At 37.9% G+C, this 22,621-nt stretch overlaps 1 long non-coding RNA gene across 1 annotated transcript; it reads left to right on the forward strand.

The window, feature by feature from the left end:
- Positions 1–7,906: 7,906 nt before the first annotated feature.
- On the forward strand, positions 7,907–12,319 carry LOC122240078. The gene is made up of 3 exons (XR_006219399.1): positions 7,907–7,974; positions 9,640–9,924; positions 11,901–12,319. It is a non-coding gene; the product is annotated as an uncharacterized LOC122240078 (long non-coding RNA).
- Positions 12,320–22,621: the final 10,302 nt, after the last annotated feature.

Here is a 22,621-nt window from a genome sequence, read left to right on the forward strand (position 1 = left end):
CCGCTTTTCCTGCATGAAAGTTTAGCAAAGATTAAGTCATTTACCAGCGACAGTTGGCTAAGGCAGCTGAGTGGAAGCTTTGATGAAATGTGTCAGTCATTTTCCAGCAACCCTGCCTTCGCCAGTAGGCTATCAGGAGTAACCGCTGTCACTGAGCTACTGCCAATGTGGCTGGAATTCTTTTGACAGAATATTCCTACTCTAAATTTTGTCTTTAGCTTGTTTGTGAACCTTTTATGCCTGTGACTGTATTTACGATTAACATTCACTTTCCGAACCTCATAGCCTGGAATTATCATTTCCCTTTTGAAAATAGTTTTGGGGAGTAATGAATGGAAGTGATAGACTTGAGAATTTCTGTTCAGAAATTGTACAAAGGTAGCGCACAACGAAACAATGAATGCCACATACTATCCTAATTATGTAATACTTTGTTCCAAGTTTTACTTCAAATTAACTACAAGTTTACTTAGCTCAATTCGGAGAGTCAAATATTGTTTCTGGGCTTGTCCCTCTCATAAGCCCCAAGCAAATCCAAATGTCTAGAGATGCCAGTACTCAGCATAAACTCTAAACATCTGCTTGTGGTGTATTTATGTAAAGCAGAAAAATCTTGGCCTTGCAAGGGTCTGAGTAGCAGATCACTCTAGGAAATATTCCAACTATTTCAGATCCCGAGCTTCCGAGATATTGCTGCTTCTCTTTTTCTGAGGAATCGGCAGTAATCAGATCCTAACAAAATTTGGAGTCTCTGAGCATATGTACACAAATATTACATAAAACGATAAGCAAATCCAGCACATAAGAAAATGAACTTGAACTAATGGCCATCTCTTATTAAAACAGTGGGTTTTACCCAATCTTTCACTATTTTTCTTAAATTAAAAGAAGCTACTTTATTTAAAGTATTTACGTCTTGTAGAAAAAAAATCAGCAGAAGGTCCATGACTTCTGTTTGAAAGTGCCTTGTGGAATTCTTAGCCATACAATACCAATTTTAACTAGCAACTCGGTAATTACTGAGTAGACTGACCTTTTATAGTGAAATATATTAGCCTGGGCTTCATTACCACCAGTTGGAAGCAGAGGGCCTTCTAGTTCAAAACTAGCCTCTCAAATCAGCTTGTGTGTGTTTCAAAAATTGAATATTCATTTTACGATGTTACATATTGATTTAAGACTTTAGTGAAAGACGTATGTTAAGGAAATGGAATCAGATGGTGAAACATTATTAAATATTTCTAAATATTAAGGAACTTTATTTTGGGTTAATTCTTTCAGGAGAAAATTTTACTTAAAAGGAATCTGAGTTGTGTTTTGAGATCTTGAAAACTTTTAGTAGGTGAATAATCAAGTGGCATTGATTTGAGGGTGAAAAAGACATGTCAACAGATAATTACAATAAAATGTGATAAGTGCTATTATAAGGATTTGTGCCAAGTCCTCTGAGAGGACTCCTCCCCTTCCATATGGGAATTTTGGCAATGACAGAATCAGGGTGTGGGTGAATTTACTGAAGTGATTGCAATCAGGTCAGAGAATTAAAGAACTCTTGAAGTAGAGACTTAAAACAGTCTTCCTACTGATGGTATGTTGAATATGAAGGAAATAATGTTAAATAGGATAAAAAAGGACAGTATTAAGATTATCTAAGAACTCACTGTGGCATTCTAATTGAAATTAAAATTCCACTTAAAATTGACTACCGTTATAATGCTTAAAATTTAGGTAGCACTTTGTGCTTTACAGAGTAATTTCTCATTGTATTAGCATTTGCCTTAAAAAGTAATTCAATATTTAATATATTCATTCATATACCATTCATTCACTCAAAAAATATGCTCTGTGCCAGATACTGTATCAGGAGTTGATAATTCCAAGATGAATAAGAAACAGCTGCTATGTTTATAGAATTGTGTTCTTGCTATACGGTGAACATCTTTGAAGGGAAAGGTATTTATAGCATATAGGTACTCACTAAATGTTTTCTGAATGAATAAATAAATGTGTGTTTTGGTCAAGTTGGCAAATAAAGGATTCTTTTACCAAATAGAAGTTTGGGTATGATAAATCCATAGGTGCGGGGGTCAGAAGCCCTGGTTTTAAGTTTTAGCTTAGATATATAATATGATATTGAAAATTCACTTAACCTTTTCCAGTCCCAATTTTTCTCACCGTGGGCATAGAATATCTTTCTTATAAGGTTGCTATTAGGATGGATGTGAAAGTGCTTTCTAATCTGAAATACTATTTAGATGTTAGTCATTATTACAAATACGATCCCAATATTCCTCATTATACAGCAACATTTAAAGGTAAGTGGCTCTGTCAGGAACAAAGCAACGTAGCCTTTCCAGATGGGTAAATCAAGAGTGCTAGTCATGGCAAAATGCCAGCTACCCTGAGGGAAATTACATCAATGATTTGAATCAGAGGTCAAGACAGAAGTCTCTGTATAGTTGGACAGACCAAAGAAGACTGGAAGTGTTGTGGCTTGGAGGCAGTGCAGATCCCAAGCGATTGTAAGAATCCCCAAGGTACGGGGTTCTGAATCTGACCAGCAACAAATAAACTTGTTCCAAGGTCAATGAACGGTCCTAGCAGTCACCACGCAGGCATCTGAATCTTGGTTCTGGTGTTCTGACGATAGTTGGAGTTTCACTGAATGGGAGCTAAGGAACAGGATGAGTTTATAGATAAAGGGTTATCATGGTTGTTGCTAAAAACATGTGAAGACAGAAGTAATTGATTTGAGGTAGGGCACATAGACAAAGGGCTGGGTGACAAAGATGATAATTATGATACTATTACTACAACTACCATTACCAACAGCACCAATAACTATATGTTGACAGTTTACCAAGTATTCCCCATTATCTCTGTTAATACTCATTAAAAAGTTGTAAAGCACTTACTCCATTTTACAGATAAAAAGTATACATTCAGTTAAATCTAGTCATTAGTCTAAGGCCATGATTACAAATAAATTGACTTAGCTCCTGTAAAATCCACATCCTCTGTCACTTTGTACAAGATGATTAACCCTTTAGTCAGCGTCCCAGGATAGCAGGGTGCTGTGCAGAGTGGACTGGGGGGCAGAAATTGTTTCTGGGTAATCAACAGCATTTGCTACAGGATGCTTTGAATTGTTGTTTTGCACGTGTGTGTTTTCTTTGAAGTGAACACTCCTTGAGAGCAATAAACATGATCTTATTATTCTCCCTTTTCATTGATACAGCTCCAAGGGCAGTATTTGTACCTGGTAGACTAGATAAATACATTTTAGTAATTATTAGTACTATAATAAAAGTATCTACTAAGATTTGCTTTCCATTCAAATAGCTTATTCATGAATGGCTGTCATTCCTTCTCTCTCTAACAGATATATGCAGGTTTCATTACAAAGCTCATTTCTTTTCCATGCTGCTAGATTCCTCTGCTGTATCCTATGACCAGCACATCATGGCAAAACTCTTCAGGCATGGAAATTCCTGAGCATGGCTCCTTGCTGACTTGTCACCCAGGACCATGATCCTCTTTTCTCTCGAATTAGCACATGGCGCCTCTAATCTGCAATTCACTATCCCATTTCTTTTTCTTGTTACCTTCCCCACTCTTCATATTCTTCAAACTTTGTATTTCAAAACTAAATATTTAGCTTATTAAAGAAAGGAGAGACTGGAGGCAAAATAAAGTAGGTTAAAGTGGAATGAGTGAAGTGAAATAAATTAAATAATTGTTAGATTTTAAAACATTGCGTGTATTTAAAATTAGATTGCATGTCTCATCTCTAATGACTAGACTATAAACTTATTCACAGAATAGAAGCTTAGGTGAGACCAGAATGTGGGAGCAACACCTATTTTGCTGTTTATGAAGCTACATAGTGTAAGATCTGTCTGGCTCTCCAGTCATACAGAATCGTTCTCTCCTGGCCTAATCAAGTAGTAGGCCAGGAGAGAAACCAAATCGGATGGGATTCAAATGGTGGCCAGCTGAGATTGACCATGCTGAGACTGAAGAATGCAAAAAAGCCTTACTCAGTAGTTCTCAACCAGCAGGTTCTAACAGAAAGCATCTTGGGAGATTTTTAACCTATCCGGGCCCACTTTTCCTTTCTCTAATGAGTTATCAGGCATGTCTAGCAGGGCAATGGGCATGTAAGGTTTGAAAAAGCTTCCTGGTTGGTCCAACTCCTATCTTTGTTCTGAAAATTGCTGGCCTAGTGGTTAAGAACATCGTCTTTAGATTCAGTCACTTCTCGATTCAACCAGTTGCTAGATCTGTGACTTTGGATGAACTGCATAACCTCTCTGATCATCTTGTTCTCTCATTTGCAAAAGTTTAGTTAATAATTTCTGTAATACTTAGACAAAATTTGATGAAATATGTACTAGGCCTGTCTGGTAAAAATCAAAGAACACTGATAAAAGAAATTAAAGAAAACCTGAATAAGAGGAAAGATATATCACATTTATAGATTGGAAGATTTAATGTAGTTAGGAGCAATTCTCCTTAAATTGATATATAGAGTCAATCCAATGTTAATAAAAATCTTACTCTATGATTTTTATAGAAAATGACAAATTGATTCTAAAATTTATAAGGAGATGCAAAAGATCTGGACTAGAAAAAAACAATTTTGAAAAACAGAAAGGAAGACAGACAACTTACACCACTGATTTTAAGACTTACTATAAAACTGTAGTAATCCATACACTGTGATATTGGTGTAAGGATAGATATATAGATAAACGGAGCAACATAGAGTCCAGACATATATTGTCAATTGATTTTTGACAAAGGTGCCAAGATAATTCAAGGGAGAAAAAAATCAGTCTTTTTAACAAATGGTGCTGGAAGAGTGGTTATCTGTATGGAGAGAAAAATGAAGCTACTCCCTTATTTTGCAACATATACTGAAATAAACTGGAGATGGAGCATAGATCTAAAGACAAGTAAGAAAACTATAAAACACCTAGAGGAAAACATACAAAAAAATCTTTTAAACATTGAGTAGACAAAGATTTCTTAGGACACAAAAAACATACAAGAAAATATATAATAAATTGGACTGCATCAAAATTAAAAGTTTCTGCTCTTCAAAAGACATCACTGAGTGAATGAAAAGGGAAGCAACAAAAGAAGGAAAAATATTTGCAATTTCTAACAAAGAACTAGAATCCAGAATAGATTGATTACTCTTATAACTCACTAAGAGACAAACAACCCTTCAAAATGAGCAAAGACTTGAACAAATGTTTTTTTTTTTAAAGAAGATATATAATGGTTAATAAACACATGCAAATATACTGGACATCATTATTTATTAGGGAAATTCAAATTAAAACCGAAATTAATATGATTTCACACCCATCTGAGTGGTTAAAATGAAAAAGACTGATAATTCCTAGTGTTGGTAAGGATGTGCAGCAACAGAAAAAACAAAAACTGAAAACGAAAACAAAGAAAACCTCAAAAACCCAAACCTGTTTTGTGGGAATGTAAAATGGTACAACCACTTTGGAAAACAGTTTGACAGTTTTGTATAAAGTTAAATATACACTAACCATATACCCTAAAATACCACACCTTAGGTATATGTCCAAGAGAAATAAAAACAGATGTCCACAAAATGTTCATACACAAGTGCTCATAAGAACCTTTTTTGGTAATAGCCCTCACCTGGGAAAAAACTCAAATATCTATCCACAGATAAATGAAAAAAGTAATTGTGTTATAGCCATACAATGAGCAAGTACCCAACAGGTGAAAGGACTAAACTACTCATACAGCAACATTGATGACTCTTAAAAATAATACTGAGAAAAAGAAAACAGACACAAAAGAGTTTGGAATTGTATAATTCCGTTTAAGTGAAATTCTAGAACCAGCAAACATAATCTATGTGACAGAAATCAGATCAGCGATTGCCTGGATGTGAAATTGAGTTAAGCGGGGTCCAAGGGAATATTTTGATATGTTTTATACTTTGATTTAGATGGTGGCCACCTGATGCATTCATTTATCAACACTCATCAAACTCTACACTTAAAATGAATACATATTATTGTTTGAAATTATCTCTCAATATAGTTAACTTCAAAAAAATCCTGCCTTTTATAACTGCTGTGAGATAATAATTATACACACATGCAGTATAAGTGTATATTATATAAATATATAGCAAGTGTCTTGCATATAGTAACAAAATACAAATAAATGAATGAAATGTGTATTTTGTCATTTCTTACAGTTATCATTAGGGCACTTTGAATGAAATACAAGAATATGAGCAATGATCATTATAAAATGCCAGCAATTATGGACAGACTTTGGTTAAAACAAACAAACCCCCACATAAATGAACAAACATATATTTTGTTAGCATAACAATATTTAAGTTCTTCACAGAAAGCTGGTCAACATTAGCAAAAAAAGAGGTTTATCCGTCCTTTTTAAATTTTATTTTATTCCAGTGTAGTTAACATACAGTGTTATATTAGTTTCAGATGTGCAATATAGTGAATCAACAATTCCATATATCACCCCGTGCTCATCACAATCGCACTCCTTAATCCCAATGGCCTAATTAACCCATCTCCCCGCCTACCTCCCCTCTGGTAACCATCATTTTGTTCTCTATAGTTGAGAGCCAGTTTCTTAGTTTGTCTCTCTTTCTTTTTTCATTTGCTCATTTGTTTTATTTCTTAAATTCCACATATAAGGGAAATCTTATGGTATTTGTCTTTCTCTGACTGATTTATTTCACTTAGCATTGTAATCTCTAGATCCATCCATATTGTTGCAAATGGCAAGATTTCATTCTTTTTTTATGGCTGAATAATATTCCATGTTTTCCCGTGTGTGTGTGTGTGTGTGTGTGTGTGTGTGTGTGTGTACATATCACATCTTCTTTATCGATTCATCTATTGATAGATTCTTGGGCTGCTTCTATATCTTGGCTATTATAAGTAATGCTGCTATAAATATAGGGTACATGTATCCCTTTGAATTAGTGGGCTTTTTTCCTTTATCCTTTTCTTTCTTTCTTTCTTTCTTTCTTTCTTTCTTTCTTTCTTTCTTTCTTTCTTCCTTTCATTAAATATCCAGGAGTATGATTATCAGATCACAGAGTAGTATTGTTTTTAGCTTTTTGAGAGATCTCCATATTATTTCCCACAGTGGCTGTACCAGTTTGCATTTCTACCAATAGTGTAAGAGGGTTCCTTTTTCTCTACATCCTTGCCAACACTTATTGTTTCTTGTATTTTTTATTTTAGTCATTCTGACAGGTGTGAGGTGATATCTCATTATAGTTTGGAGATAAATAAAATAGCTTTTATTTCCCTTGCCTCAAGAAACATATCCAGAAAAATGTTGTGTATGGCTAATGTCAGAGACATTTTTGCCTATGCTCTCTTCTAGGCTTTTCATGGTTGCAGGTCTCAGATTTAGGTCTTTAATCCATTCTGAATTTATTTTTGTGTAGGGTGTAAGAAAGTGGGTCAGTTTCATTGTTTTGCATGTTGCTGACCAGTTTTCCCAACACCATTTGTTTAAAACTATCTTTTTTCCATTGAATATTCTTTCCTGCTTTGTCAAAGATTAATTGACTATATTACTTTTCCTTCAGATGCTTCATTTTGAAGAATCTGGAAGACATCCTTTACTATGTACTGGTGCCATATCCATACTATGAGTATGAGTATTATGACCTCAGATACAGAGGTATTACCAAAATGGAGGTAGAAACTTGGGAGTGGGCCAGTGGTAAGAAGTGATGCTGGACAGCTTTCTGAGGCAGACTTGGAATGAATTAGAAGGCAATCCATCCAGAAAAATAGCATTATGGATTCCTACCATCTTCTGGGTTCTAAATGTTTATGATAGGCTAACAATGACATTATTCTGAATCTGGTAACAGACTTGACTCATGTGCCTTTCCAAGTACTACTGAGGTCTTACACTTAGGTAAAGAACAAAACTCTACAAAATGTTTATAGGGTTGGATGACTTGAAAAATATTTGTAGTTTTTGTAATTCAATGTTTGATATATTTTCAGTATTAATTTTTCTAGTTAAAGTCATATAATCAATCAACCACACACCAACCAACCACACCATAAAAACTAGATGCTATCTTACATTGCAAAGATAATAGTCTCTGAACTAAAATGGTGAGGTAGGGACTGGGGAGGTTGTGGAGATTTCATTAGGAGGCTGATCAGATTAGTGAAGAACATCAAAAGTATACTGACTAAAGAATGAATGCGAAGAGAAAATGGTTAAATATTTGAAAGTTTGTCATGTAGAAAAGAAGACAGAATTTTTCTTTGCAGCCCTCATGCTAGAAACAAAGCCAATGGGTAGAAATTACAGTGTGGGAGGTTTGGGCTTAACCCATTATGTTATGTGGGTTTTCAGATGTTTTGCTTCTGCTGGAGTATTTCTGGGGAAGAGGGAGAACTCACCTCACCATAGGGTAGCTCAATCTTCAATGAATGGATCTAATTATTAACAGGGAGTACTGGTTCATAGTTAAGAGAGTAGACTGTAGAGTTTGAATTCTGTCTCTGTCATGTACTGCTAGCTACATGACTTCGGACATGTTGCTTAACCTGAAGCTCATTTCCCCCAACTTTCGAATTGCACTTACCTTATAATATTTTTGTGAAGAACTAATTCACAGATGGTACTTAGAACAGGATCTAGCACTTAGTAAATGTATGTTAAATGGTAGCTACTAGTTACAATTATTACCTTTCTGGGGAACTGAGGTGGAGATTTCTGTGTGAAGTAGGAGGCTGGACAAGATGATCTCTACAATTTCTTCCAATCCTGTATTTCATAGATTCACCATAGTGGGGAAACAACCTTCTTTTTAGAGGTTTACAGATCATTGGAAAGTGACATCTGGCCTTGAAATGGAATTCTCTTCCATGAAGATTTTGAAATCATAAGTCTCACGTGGGTCTGATTTCACATGACTCTTCAGGCTAAAATACTTACAGATGAGGTTGGCTTTTCTCTCCAACAAGTCCTTTATCCATTGTTCCTGGGTTACTTTTCATGTGTGCTATTCTCAGTGAGAAAAAGAGTGGGACACAATACCTTTTTGTTGTTGTTTCCCAAGCATTGTACAAAAAAGCATAGCTACATGCTATGACAGTTTATTAGAATATATTGACTAACAGTCTAAAATAAAGAAATCTCCACTCAACTATGACTTAGTAAATACTTGTAGGATGCATGCTGACATGAACATTGTGCAAAGCATTGAAAACCTACTCCTCATTTAAAGTCCGAGTTAAATACTAAAAACAAAACAAAACAAAACCGAATCCAGAAATGTATCATTACCCATTGTTGTATAACAAAGCACCCTCAAATTAATGATTTGTTTTGTACTCAGTCAGGCAGTTCTTCTTTTGTCAGTTGGGGTTAGCTTTATCTTGGCTAGGAAGCTCTGCTTCTGGATGTAGTTGGACTGTCGACAGGAGTTATGGGTGACAGAGTCACATACCTCTCATTTTACATCAGACCAGCCTGGGCTTTCAGCTCTGCAGAATCAGAGTTCATGAGAAGGAGGACCTCCAGAGCCTGGGCTTAGAACTGACACATCATTCTTTTCACCAGACTCTGTTGACCAAATCAAATCACAAGCCCGGCCCAGATTCAAGACATGGAGAAACAGATTCCACCACTTCATGGGAAGATCTGCAAATTCACATCGCAAAGGGCATAGATACGAACGAAGCCAATGATTGGGGCCATCAGTACATTCGGTCCACCAGAAGATGCCATCATCAAATAGATAAGAAATGCTCATATAACATGACCTGTTATAGAGTCAGACACTGCAAGACATTGTAAGAGATTAGCCATATTCACTGTACAAAGCTTCTCGGAAGCAATGGAAAGGTAAGTCACACTGGGGCTCTTCCAGTCTGATTGTTTTTTTACTCATACAGTGCTTCTGAGAGATGTCCAAGAAGCTGACAAATATATAAAAATTTTAAAACAGCAGATGATATCAACTGTAGAATTATAGTGCCCAGAGTAATTTAACTGGAGGTGCCAGAGTAAATAGCCAGCAATGTGAATGTTCTAGAGGTGTGCCGATTAATTATATAGCGTGAGAACCAGGGACCTCTGTTTACAGACAAAGAGTTAAACTCTCACAGCAGCACTAGAGAAGACTTTTGAATTAATGGCTAATTTCAAACAAAGCATTTAATGTCACCACTTGAAATGTTTCAGTAATAATTCAAATGGTTTAATTCTAAGCCACTTATGATTAAATTTCAAATATGCTAAGGTATTATTAGACATTTATGGGAAAAATCATTTTTCCCCTGCAAATTAAATGTTCTTCTGTGACAACGATTCAAGTTATGATGGGGGGGGGGGGGTTCTTGTTTCCTTTTAATTATAGCCCAAACACTTACATGGATAAAGCGGCAGGACGATCACTATTTCATTTCGGAGCCATTATTACTGAAATGCAAAATATCTCAATATCTCTCCCTCTCCCCCTCCCCCTCGGTTTTCTTTTTAATCCCATAAAAGCATCTGTCTTTGATTTCAAGTGGAGTACCTGCTGTGCAGGATGCAATGCAAATCCAATTTGTGTGTAACACAACCAAATGGGCTGGAATGAACTCTGCATTTTAAAGATGTTTTTGTTTAATCATTGCCATCACTCGCCTTTAATGAATGCATAATCAAGTTAAACTTCAGGCAAGAAATGGAATGGCTCTTCTTAAAACAGAGAAAGCAAATTCCTGTGATAGCCCTCCTTGCTGATCTGCCTCCTATTCCTGTGTCGGCAGGAAAAAAAAAATAAGGAAAGATCTTCAAATGCATATGATGGCGCACTGTGGAGAACCATGGCGCGAGCGGCAGCGCCGCTCATTTGCTCATTTTTTCTGCTGTCTTCAGAAAGCATTATAATTACTGTTTAGAGCAGAAAATGAGATGTAAGATTCCTGGGTTCGCATTTCACCCTCCCCTTTTCTACATCTCACAGAAATAGGAGGGAAAATAAAGTACTTTGGGAGTTTAGAGGTAGGATCTGGGGCATTTCTGTGCCACGCGTCATCCAGCCTAAATGTTGGCATATAATTAACTAAGTACAGAGTTTCTTTGTGTTAGTGAAACTTTGGGTGGTTGTTTCTTCTGGAAGGAGAGAATCAGCTACAAAAACCTCAAGGTGTCAGATGACTTTTGCCTGGTCATAACACTGGATGAACAGATCAATTACAAACAACGAAATGGTATGAGGAAATTTTCACTCATTTCAAAGATGGGAAAGCCAGACTTGAAGTGTGCATTGACTAATGTGGGTTCAGATGATTTGTAAGTGAGAGAATCAGAGCTGGAACACTGGTCTCTTGATGTTCGTCCTTCCAAGCAACCCCAGAATATAACACTATGTTACTACAAAACAGATGACAGAGTTCAAAAAGGGAATACCGGGGAGAATCATTAGGTGATCAACTGTGTACATGAGCTTTGTATTCAAGGTAAATGTGAGTGACGGATGGTTAAACACAGTGTATGTATGTATATTTTTTGGTTGTCAAACAACAATCTAGAGATTTATGAGGATGCCAGAATGCAGGATTTCATTTCTTCTGATTACTTTTAATGGATAAAAATCAGGATTGGTTTTATTTATAGCTGAGATTCTACATGGTAGGATTTACAAAACTCTCAGATGGACAGCTTGAACACCTGCCATTATGTTTGAAATTTCAACTTTGCAAGTTATTTTTATAGATAAGGCATTGTCTTCTGTTAGGGAAAAATTCTTTGGGAATAGTAACACTGTGAACTAGCATCTCTGCCTTTTACCCTTAAATTACCAAAGATGCATTAATTTCCTTTCTTCTTAGGAGCATCTCACCTGGAGCAGGGTCCTGCGATGGTATACCATGGTTTGTTGATGATTGATGGAAAAGTTAAGGAAGGTTGGAGAACAGCTTACAGACCTGCAGTGACTATTGTAGAAAGCCAGGACATGGACCAGGACTGAGGAAGCCTCAAAGCTAGATGCACCCATATGCAACTTTTTTGAGGGTGACTTCTGCTGAGTTAAGCAGCTTGGGGGACAGTTATAACAATGCACGAGCCAAAGATTCCATCTTAGGAATTCCCTTGTCCTTGTCCTTGATCTGTACACCTTGTCCTCCACCTTTACCTGTTCTATTCAGATAAGAATATGAATGTTGAGTTTTAAGTGGGTTTAAAATTTTCCACGTGATGGGAAGAAAAATTACAAGCATAATAATTAAACTGCATTCTAGGAGAACAATATTATTTGGTATTTTTTATCGGCCAAACTCTTTCATCTCATGTCAGGACAACGCCAAGTAACTTTCAATAATATTATTCTAGCGAGGTTAAAAGACACATGTGTTCTTTCCTCTCTGAAAAAAATTTCAATTCCCAAATTGCACTAGCTGGTCAATGAGACCTCTTGATCCCTCCAACTTTTTAATTTTTCTTCCGACTGCCAAAAAGAAGACTTCGTCAGTATAGGTATACCATGCATACCCCGAGGCCAGAAGGCCATCCATGGAAATGGACTGAGTCAAACAGTTTCTTATGTTCGGAATCTTTTTTATTTTTTGGAAGTTAACGTAATCATGTACTTTGGCTTAATGTGGTAGATAATTTGGGCGGTGGCCTATGACCCAGGTATACAAAACTAAATTTATTTGGGGGAAATATACAAGTAGCTGACTACCAAAGGATCCCATTCATAATAGTTTAAAAATTGTTAAAACCAGAAATCTTTTAACAGTCTTTGCAGCACAAGAGTTTATATCAAATTCATCATAACGTGTCGTTGTAGTGATAATTCAGTTGTTATCAACGTAGGTGGCCACTGGATGTCCCCAGTCCTCCTCAAATGCAGCCAAGGCATCACTTAACTGGCAGTTATAAAAACAATGTATTTTGCAGGGAACCTTTAGAAAGATCCTGCAAGAGTTCTGGTGTGCTTAGTAGCATTGTTTGCCCCAGGCAACAGCAAGGTGGACTAGAAATGGTGACTTAAGAGACTGAGTTGAGTAGAAGGAATTCTTTGGGTCACGTCACTCTGTGTCATGCATATTTACTTCCATATCCTCTCCAATGACTTGTTTTTCTAAAAAGCCTTAAAAAGGAAGTAAGTCTATGGATACTTCTATTATAATTCCTGCAGGTGAAACAAGTATGACTTGGGAAGGGTGAGAACATGGGGGCATGCCCACCTTGCAAAATACATGAAAAACTGCCTCATGGGAGTGCAAGATATAAAGCATATGAGATTCTTTGGCACGCTAGAAACTCTAAATTTTGATCACTCATTTATTCGGAGCAGTTGTACTTAACCAGGTAATAGCTATGGGACAACTGCCTGAACTTTAAATTTGGAGTTAGGAGACCAGGATTTGAATCTTATTTCTATTACTTACTAGCTCAATGACATTAGACAAGTATGCTTTATTTTTCTGAACCCCAGGATTTTGTTTGTAAAATGGAGATAATAGTACTGTCCTCAGATTTGTTGAGAAGCTTAAATGATATGTTATATATATGAAGGAGCCTAGGACATGGTGGTTACAGAATAAATGTCAAATATATTAGAAATTTGAGATGCAATTGAAAGTTAAAAAGGGACTTTAAATCTTCAAAAGATCCAGGTTGAGTTAAAATGGAAAACAGAAGGATTTAGTTTTACTTACAATACATTTTATTATCTACTTGGAATTAATGAAAATTTGTTTAACCACATCAGCTCTCCCTTTAAAGTGTCAGGGAAGGAGAATCATGCAAACTACTTAATGTTTCACCTAGAAAAAGTCCTTGGAAAGTAGAACCCTCTTTTTAAAAAACTGCTGTAGATACTTAGTTAATTCTTAGGATTCTATAGAGAGAGAAGGGGAGTGAAAATGAAATGAGTTGTTTTTTTTTTTTTAACGGTAAGAAGCTGAAGCACAGAATGCTGTGCAAAATTGAGGCATGCTTTTGCACCGTTAATCACACGACTGTGTCAAAGTCAAATTGAGGGAATGAAGTGCGGTAGAATTTATGAACGTTTGTTCTGGAACCACGGTCTGAAACGTCCAGAGAATATTATGGAACATCGGGAACTTTCCTCTCTGAACTGGGTTTGGAAAGGCTCCCCAACGAAGTCCCATTTCTCTAATTCCATTCTACCACCAGACTATTTTATTTTCGTTTAGGGAAAACAATAAAACTTGCTTGTAACTAAAGAGCAGTCCTGGCACACGGTTCCTGCTGGGAAAACAGTATCGGAGCTCATCTACTGGGAGACACTTTCTTGTGCTCACTTCCAAGCACTGACTACCAGGCTACTAATTAGGATTTCTCAAAGGAGGAAATGGACTCTTTTTTTTTTTTTTTTTTTTTTTTTTTTGTTATATATTCTTTACAATAGTACCAGTGTTTCTATGTAGTGAAGCCAAAAAAAAAAAAAAAAAAATCCGATAGTATTTCTGGCATTGGCAGCTTAAGTAAAAGTTATTTCAGAGATACTGTCTGATTTGAATGACTGAGAGTAAGATTCAAGGGCTTTTATTAACTTTGGCTTGGTTGAAAGTGCTTCTGAACTGCTGAGAGGTTCGCTAGTTCAGGAGTTAGGCGGATGAAGAAATACTACTACCCAGGGTTTACCGCCAAGATGTAACTTTGTAAATTGGCTTTGTTTAGCCCTTTGAGAGCTTTTACTGACCATATTTATAAAAATCCACCCACAATGTAACTATACGAGATGCTCAAGATATTTGGACCTAAGCCCCAGACATGAATTAGCCAAGAACTGGGATAAGTCTTACTGATGGTTTTTTTCTTGTTTATTTTTTGGAAACTATGTCTTGATTATTAGTTGGGCATTGTTACTCATTCACGAAATACCCATGGAAAAAAAATATTGCCCATTGTGAATAAAAATGATGCCCTTGAAATTAGTTTTCCAGTTGGGGTTATAAGCTTGAGGTAGTAAGTTTGGGTAATAATCTATCCAGACTGTTTCCTGTTTCCCCATATTGTTTAGCTGTTTGTAGCTGGGAATTTTTTTATTCAGCTGGAATGCTGACTAAATAAGGAAAGGATAGAAGTAGAACCGCGGAGCAAAGTTGGCTCTTGTCTCTGAGAACTGAACTGCAGTCTAATTAGCTCTAACTAGCTGAGCTAACCAATCATAGATGCCTAAACTAAGCTCGAACTTTTGTATGTATCAGAATCATCTAAGGAGCTGTTTAAAGTACAGCTTTGGGCATCATCCTTCAAAATTGTAATTCAGCGGATCTATGGTAGGACCTAAGAATCTGCATTTTTAGTAAGTACTACTGGTGATTCATCCTCAGGTGGCTCTTGGGCCAAACTTCGAGGGCCTAAAATTCAAATGATACCCGAATCATTTGAATTCACTGAAAACTAGTCAGGATGTAATAAAGAAACAAAGCTTTACCTTCCTCCTAAGAGAAAGGAGGTGATAAGGGACATGGCAACTGAGGGAGAAAGGGGGACACGGAGTTAAGGTAGTTGGTTAGATGTCTCTAGTATTGACTGTGAAAATCATACATCTTGGAAATGTATGACTTTCTATGGGAAATGACTACTACCCATTGTCTGGTTAGGACTGTGGACCACACATAGTTTGGATGGTAAAGGGGTCAAAGAGCATGAGCTCTGACACCAGCCTGTCTGAGTTTGACTCTTGGTTCTGCCACGTATTAGCTGTGTGACTTTGAGAAAGTTACTTACTCTCTTAATGTCTCCTTATCTGTAAAGTGGGAATAATAATATCTATGCCATAGAGCTGCTATGAGGAAGACATGGGAGAGTGTAAGTAAAAGCGTTCAGAACAGTGCCCAGAATTAAGGCCTGGCCCTTAGTCAGTGCCAGATAGAAGTTAGCTCTTACTACTCTTACTTCCAACTCAGTGCTTCTTTGGGAAGGAAAGGGGATGCAGGTAGAGCTGGGAAAATGAGGTTACTCAGAATAGAAGAAAAAAGTATAGAGCTTGTGAACTCTTAAATTGTGCCAAACCATTTTGTGACTAGATTTCAGTTATTTTAAGATATCTCTATCTTGTAAACTTGTCTGTGTTTGAACTACATTTGAAGTATTTGGGTTTTTTAAATTTTTTATTTTGCTTCTTGGCAAAGTCCGGTATGAAATAATTTTAACATTGATGTAAAGAAATTAATGCCCTACAGCTTTAGTTCTTGGGCTTGAGGGGGTCTCTGAAGTAAAATTTTACCTATATGTACTTACATGCTTTGGTGGATTCCAGGTAAGAAATTTTCCCCTATCAAATTCAGGGAGAGTACTAGGATGCCAGAAAGGTTAACAATAATCCTCTGAGAGTCAGCTTACCTGTGACTTCTTCCTCACCCCACTTTCTGTGACTCTAGATGAGTGGTTGTCAACCAAGGGTAGGTTTGCTCCCTCTGCCTGGTGGCAATATCTTGAGATAGTTTTGGTTTTACAAGTAGTGGGTGCTACTAGCATGCAGTGGGTAGAGACCAGGGATGCTACAAAATATCCTAACTGAATAGGACAGCCACTCACAACAAAGAATTATCCAATCTGAAGTGTCAATAATGTCAAGGTTGAGAAACATTGTCTTAGAGTTAAGATCAAAGGAAGCCCAGCTGGGGACTGGAGGCAGATCTGGTGGAGCTGGGTACTTAGTGAGAAGCAGCAGAGTTGAGGACAAGTTTGTTTCCTTTTGGGCTGTTCCTTTAACAATAGTATGGGGTTCCTGTCAGCACAATGCTAGATGCCAATGGCAGCTAATATTTGTTTATGTATAGAATACTCCTGTCAACACTGTCTTTGGGTCTTCGGAGACTTGGTGCTATCGGGGTACACTCCCGCCATGTTGTCTTACTATTTACTCAGCTCATAGGTCAGGTGTTAGGATCACTAAAAATTTGGATGTTTGATTCAGAAGCAGGAAAGTTTAAATTTCTTTTTTATAGCATGGATTTTATCAGGGGAGATATTTCCTCACTTGGGTAATGGAGTCCCTATAATAATTAGCACTAATTGAGATCCAGGTAGGAGCTTTAGTAGAAAGGCTGACAACTCAATCACTCATGGTGGTGACCTGGGGACTAGTCTCACAGGTCCTTGTTTAGTCTTATGAATGAAGAAGAGGGAGGCAGAATTGAATGAGATTATTATTAGTTTTCAGGAAGCATTACATTTGTTGTAAGCAGTTGGAAAACTATTTATCTGGGCTAAATGCCATGAGCCAAACACACACACACACACACACACACACACACACTTCTCTTAAGGAGAATCTGAGCTCTACCTAATTATACACAGAGATCAGAGGGTCAGCAGGATTATTCTTTGAATAATATATAGGTTCTGTTTAGTAGCCTGGGGACAAGATCACATGTGTCTCAGTTGGGTCCCTAGAGTGTTTTTGTGTGACTCTTACTTAACTTTTCTTCAGTTTCTCCATTATTAAAATGACCTAAGCCTTTATTGTTTTATGTTCTGTGAAAACTCTCCCATACCTCTGCAGAACTACATTTTGAGGGGAGGCTAACATTAGAGAGAACTGTGAAGTTTAAAGAGACATGAGTTCATTAGCTTTCTAGAGTTCTATCCTGGTTTTCTGGGGGAAATAAAGTATGGGAGAGAAAGTCATTTAGATGATGAGAACATTCCTTTTAGATGGATCACAGATGAGAAAAAAATTCAGTGAAAAAAGCTTGAAAGAGCCAGGGTACCTGCTATGGAAAATAAGATGTAAGACTTTGGCTTTGTCATATAAAGCTACGGAATAGATGCCAATCAAAGTTCACAGAATTTTGACAGTTTCTCTCTAACATTTCTCATGAGAGTACAGAATAAGAAGTCATCTGGATTGTATGAGGGCAAGTTTTCCATAATCTGGGACAAATGTGGTAGATGCCAAGGCTATAAGAGTGTCAGTAATCTTTGCCCTGTTGTTTTGTGATTTTTCCATGAGGAGACTAAAGAAAGAATTATCTGGATTCTAGCTCCAGCTTTGCCACTCACTAGCTGGAAAAAAAAAGGTTCTTCATATGCCAAGAAGAATCCCAAACAACTTTCTGTGACAGAAATTTCTGTGAGAAATAGAGTAACATTTCTGTAATCCATACCTCTGGGACTCCCCAATTTTGAGCTTGGACCTTCTTTTGGCTGAATTCATCATCAGAATTAATCTACTGCTAGTGAGTTCCAAGCTTAAGTCCAAGCTGCTGTCACTCCAAGACAGTAGGACACATCCGCTCCTTTTGGCGAAACGTAGCCAGTGAGGTCACCCACTCATTAGAAGCCTATTTGCATAGAGACCTGTAAACTCTATGTATTCTCTGTCTAGGGAGAAAATTCTTGGAGAAGAGAGCTCTAGGCACCCACGCTTGTTTTATTAGCCTTGGTAGTTGAAAAGGTTTTGAGTACCTAATGGTGTTCATTATTTTTTCTCTTCTGTTCCCACTAACAACTCCATGAGAACTAAGAATGCCTGACTGCTCTGCTTTGGTATTTGTGTGGCAGAGTGTAACACAAAATGTGCAAGGCCTTTGATAGGGAACTGAAGTGGGATTTCTGTGAATCGAGGGAGTCAGAATACAGGCTCTAGCAGTTACACTCTCAGGAGCTGTCAAGACACCCAGGGGCTTTGACAAGGGGATCTGGCAGTGGTGATACCTGGAGTGATCTTCGGTACTCTGGGAAGGAGGACCTTTGTGGTTGGTGGCCTCTCTGTGGGTACATGCTGCAGCTGTGCCAGTGAGATCTTCTTGAGTGGCCTTTTAAGGAGTATGTGTGTACGGAAGAGATGTTACACAACAATGTGTACTCCACATAAGGTGGATATCTGTCAGGCCCCTTGGTGGGGGGGACTTTGAATAGGGCAGAAGCTCCAACAATCACAGGTCCAGGGGGCGATTGGACAACGTGGTGTATAACTGTAAATGTGCCCCCCTGTTTTCATTCTCCCTCCTTTCCCTCCAATAGCACCCCTCCACACCAGCCTCCTCCTTCTAACCACCTCCTATTCTCCGAGCTGAAAACCACTTGGTTGGAAGTCTGAAGAGAACCGAGTTAAAGTAGTTGCATTGTTGGTTACTGCATGTATGAAGACATTTCTTATATAATAGTGAGAAATAGAAATGCTTTTGGGGAGTATAAGATAATTTGATTGTAAGTTTTGGATGATAATGGTAGAATGCAGGGAGAATGCTGAAAGAAGCATCCAAATGGAATATCCTAGAATAGAACTTGTACACATCATAGCTTCTTGGAAAAGAACCATAATATGTGGTGTGCTATACAACCTTACCTGGTGGTCCTAGCTTGCAACAGAAAAATAATCAACCTAGGTTCTGTGACTTCCAGTTTCAAAATCAAGTATGGTTTCTTAATTGCACTGAGCTTTCTACACTGACATCCTAGATCAGGACCACTGGAATGGTCTCTGACCTTTATTTTATTTTTGCTTTTTTGAATCCATTTATCCTTCTTTTGGTGACCATACCCCAATTTTCCTCTGACAGACTACTCTATTCTTGACTTTCTGTACATGTCCTTCATTCTAATTGAGTGGTCTCAATCTCCAGCTTCAGCGATGGGGAATGGGATAGAGCTCAGGTAATTAGACAATTGTATTACTCTAGTTGCAGTGATTGGCTCAGAAATGGGCATATGATCCAATGGAATCAATGAGATGTACTGAGAAAAATCGTTGGAGTATTTGAGAAAGAACTCTATCTGGCTTGTTTTCTGCAGCCATCTAGTAACCATGAATGAAATAAGAGCCTGGCTGAGAGTAAAGCCAACATGGGGGCAAGTAGAAGCAGATAATGGAAGAAGAGACATTGACTTTTGATGCTATCTTGAGCTTTCTATAGCATCATATCAAAGGACTAGGACTAGTTTTATGGGCGTATGTCCTGTGCAGGTGCACAGGGCCCCATGCTCAGAAGGATGATGAGCTTGATTTAATGCACTGCTGTTGCCTTGAAAAAATTCATTTTGTTCTTGAACTTGTATTCTGTGAGTAAAGTCCAGTGGAACAATGGAACATGTGTGTGAACACAGGAGTGCTTGTACACCTGTCTGCTTCCCTTGCCCCCCACTTGCATACAGCATTCACGATGAGCCAGAAGCACAGAGTTCCAGTGAACTCCACAATGTGTAGAGGCTCAGTGAGACTCAAAGTGAGTACAAGGTAAGCCTGACATGTCTCTGACTGAGTAAGCAGGGGTGCTGACCGTCCAGGGAGGCCATGTCTTCCCTCTGAATCAGAACTGGCTTGGAATGCAGAAAGTAAACAAGAGCATTCTAAAAAAAAAGAAAGAAAGAAGGAAGGAAAAGAAAGAAAGAAAGAAAGAAAGAAAGAAAGAAAGAAAGAAAGAAAGAAAAGAAAAAAAAAACACAAACAACCAAACGACTCCATCAGAACTTTTCTTGCTTGTGTTGTTACTTCCCCATATTAGTTAACCACTTTGAAAATAATCACTAAAAGGAAAGGGAAAGAAAGAGCAACTTTTAGTTGCTTTTCCTTTCAGTTCTTCCATACTTATCAATAAATGTAGGATAGAGTGTTGGTAGAATTTATGTGTCTCAAGAAGTGAAATAAAAACAGTTGAGTTAGTTTCTGTCATGTTTCCACTATTCACCTAAGATTGATGTGTCTATGTGTGTATAGGCTACGAAATAGGAGTTGTGCAATTTTGGTGATCCTGCATGTGAGATAAGTGCTCTTACATTTGCATTTAAAACTGGCATTGCACAATACAGAGATGAATGGTAAAATTCATGCTAATAATTTAACATTTCGATTTTCCTCTGCTTAGAATTACTGAAATAGCAAAAAGTAGGAACAAAAATACCCCCCAAACCTAAACAACAAAACAACTATGACAAGTCAGAGGGACACTAGAGAAGGGAAAAAAAGCCTCATGTTTAGTATCATTAGTGACACTTTTTTTTCTTGCTTTTTGAACCGGGGGCACCACATTTTTTTTCTCACGAGGATTTGCAAATGATATATCCAGCCCTGCAAGAGACTGGTATTAGTTAGCTAGGGCTGCTGTAACAAAACACTGGATTTGGTGGCTTAAACTACAGAAATTATTTTCTTACAGTTCTGGAGTCTGAAAGTCCAAGGTCAAGGTGTTATTATGGTTGGTTTCCTCTGAGGCCTTTTCCCTTGGTTTGCAGATGGCCACCCTCTTGCTGCCTCTTCATGTGATTGGCCCTCTGTGCATGTGTCGTCCTGGTGTCTCTTTGTGTATCCAAATTTCCTCTTCTTTTTTTTTTTTTTTTTTTTTTTTTTTTCAACGTTTTTTATTTATTTTTGGGACAGAGAGAGACAGAGCATGAACGGGGGAGGGGCAGAGAGAGAGGGAGACACAGAATCGGAAACAAGCTCCAGGCTCCGAGCCATCGGCCCAGAGCCTGACGCGGGGCTCGAACTCACAGACCGCGAGATCGTGACCTGGCTGAAGTCGGACGCTTAACCGACTGCGCCACCCAGGCGCCCCCAAATTTCCTCTTCTTATAAAGACACCAGTCAAGTTGGATTAAGGCCCATTAACCTAATGACCTCATTTAACCTTAAAGACCCCTGTAAACCACCTCTCCAAATATAGTCACATTCTGAGATGCTGAGGGTCAAGGCTTCAGTGTATGAATTTTGAAAGGCTACAATTCAATCCAGAGCTAGACTTTTCAATGACATGAGCAATAAATTCCACCACCACCCCCCCGTTTTTTTTTATGTCAAGTGTGCTGGAGGGTGCTTGGAGCCAGTATATTAAATTAAGAATACGTAGATTATGGCCTGCTGAATGAGGAGAGATCGGCTTCACACATGGGGGTCGCAGGTAGCTTCCTCAGCATCTGAGCTCCCACTTAAGGGAAGTAAAAACCCCAGAGTCATTTTGATTGAAGGTTCAGTTTCCATATACTTACTCAAAAGAAATAAAGTCACAAGATTTGTTATACAGAAATCCCAGAAGAGGAGCAGAGCGCATGAGCCTGGGGAAGAGCAGGCCTCCATCCCAGGTCATGAGCAAGCAGGGGATAGAGAGCAGAGAAGCAAGCACCCATTACTTCTAAGGTGGTCAGGGCGGAGGTCAACTTTTCGTGGGCTCAACCATAGTGATTATTTGAACAGATGTCCTGGGAAAACCAAAGCAGGAACTTGTGGCGGGAATCCTAAGCTCAGATACTTATCCAAATGTCCAGACTCTGGGTATGAGCTGGTCATACAGTAAATGCCAAGGCAGCACCTCAAAGTAGCTGTTTTCTCATCACATCAAGTTAGGTTTTGTTGTTGTTGTTGTTTTGTTTTGTTTTTTTGGTCACTAAGAACTTAAGAGAGCCTAATTGAGACTGCTTCCCAGTGCAAACTCTCGGGTCCTTCTCCTCAGTATTCTGTTCTCCGTGGACAAAATAATTTTAGTGTTCTTAAGGGACTTGGAAATGAGGGAGCAGAGACAGATAATGTTGCCATAAAGTGCAACCAGCTGTTTATGAAAATACACCTTCACACTTTGTGCATGAAGCCCAGAAAAGACTAATGGTAGTGGAGATCAGGTATCAGCTC

The sequence above is a fragment of the Panthera tigris genome, chromosome B4 (assembly GCF_018350195.1).
Source record: "Panthera tigris isolate Pti1 chromosome B4, P.tigris_Pti1_mat1.1, whole genome shotgun sequence".
In the NCBI taxonomy this organism is placed as follows: Eukaryota; Metazoa; Chordata; class Mammalia; order Carnivora; family Felidae; genus Panthera; species Panthera tigris.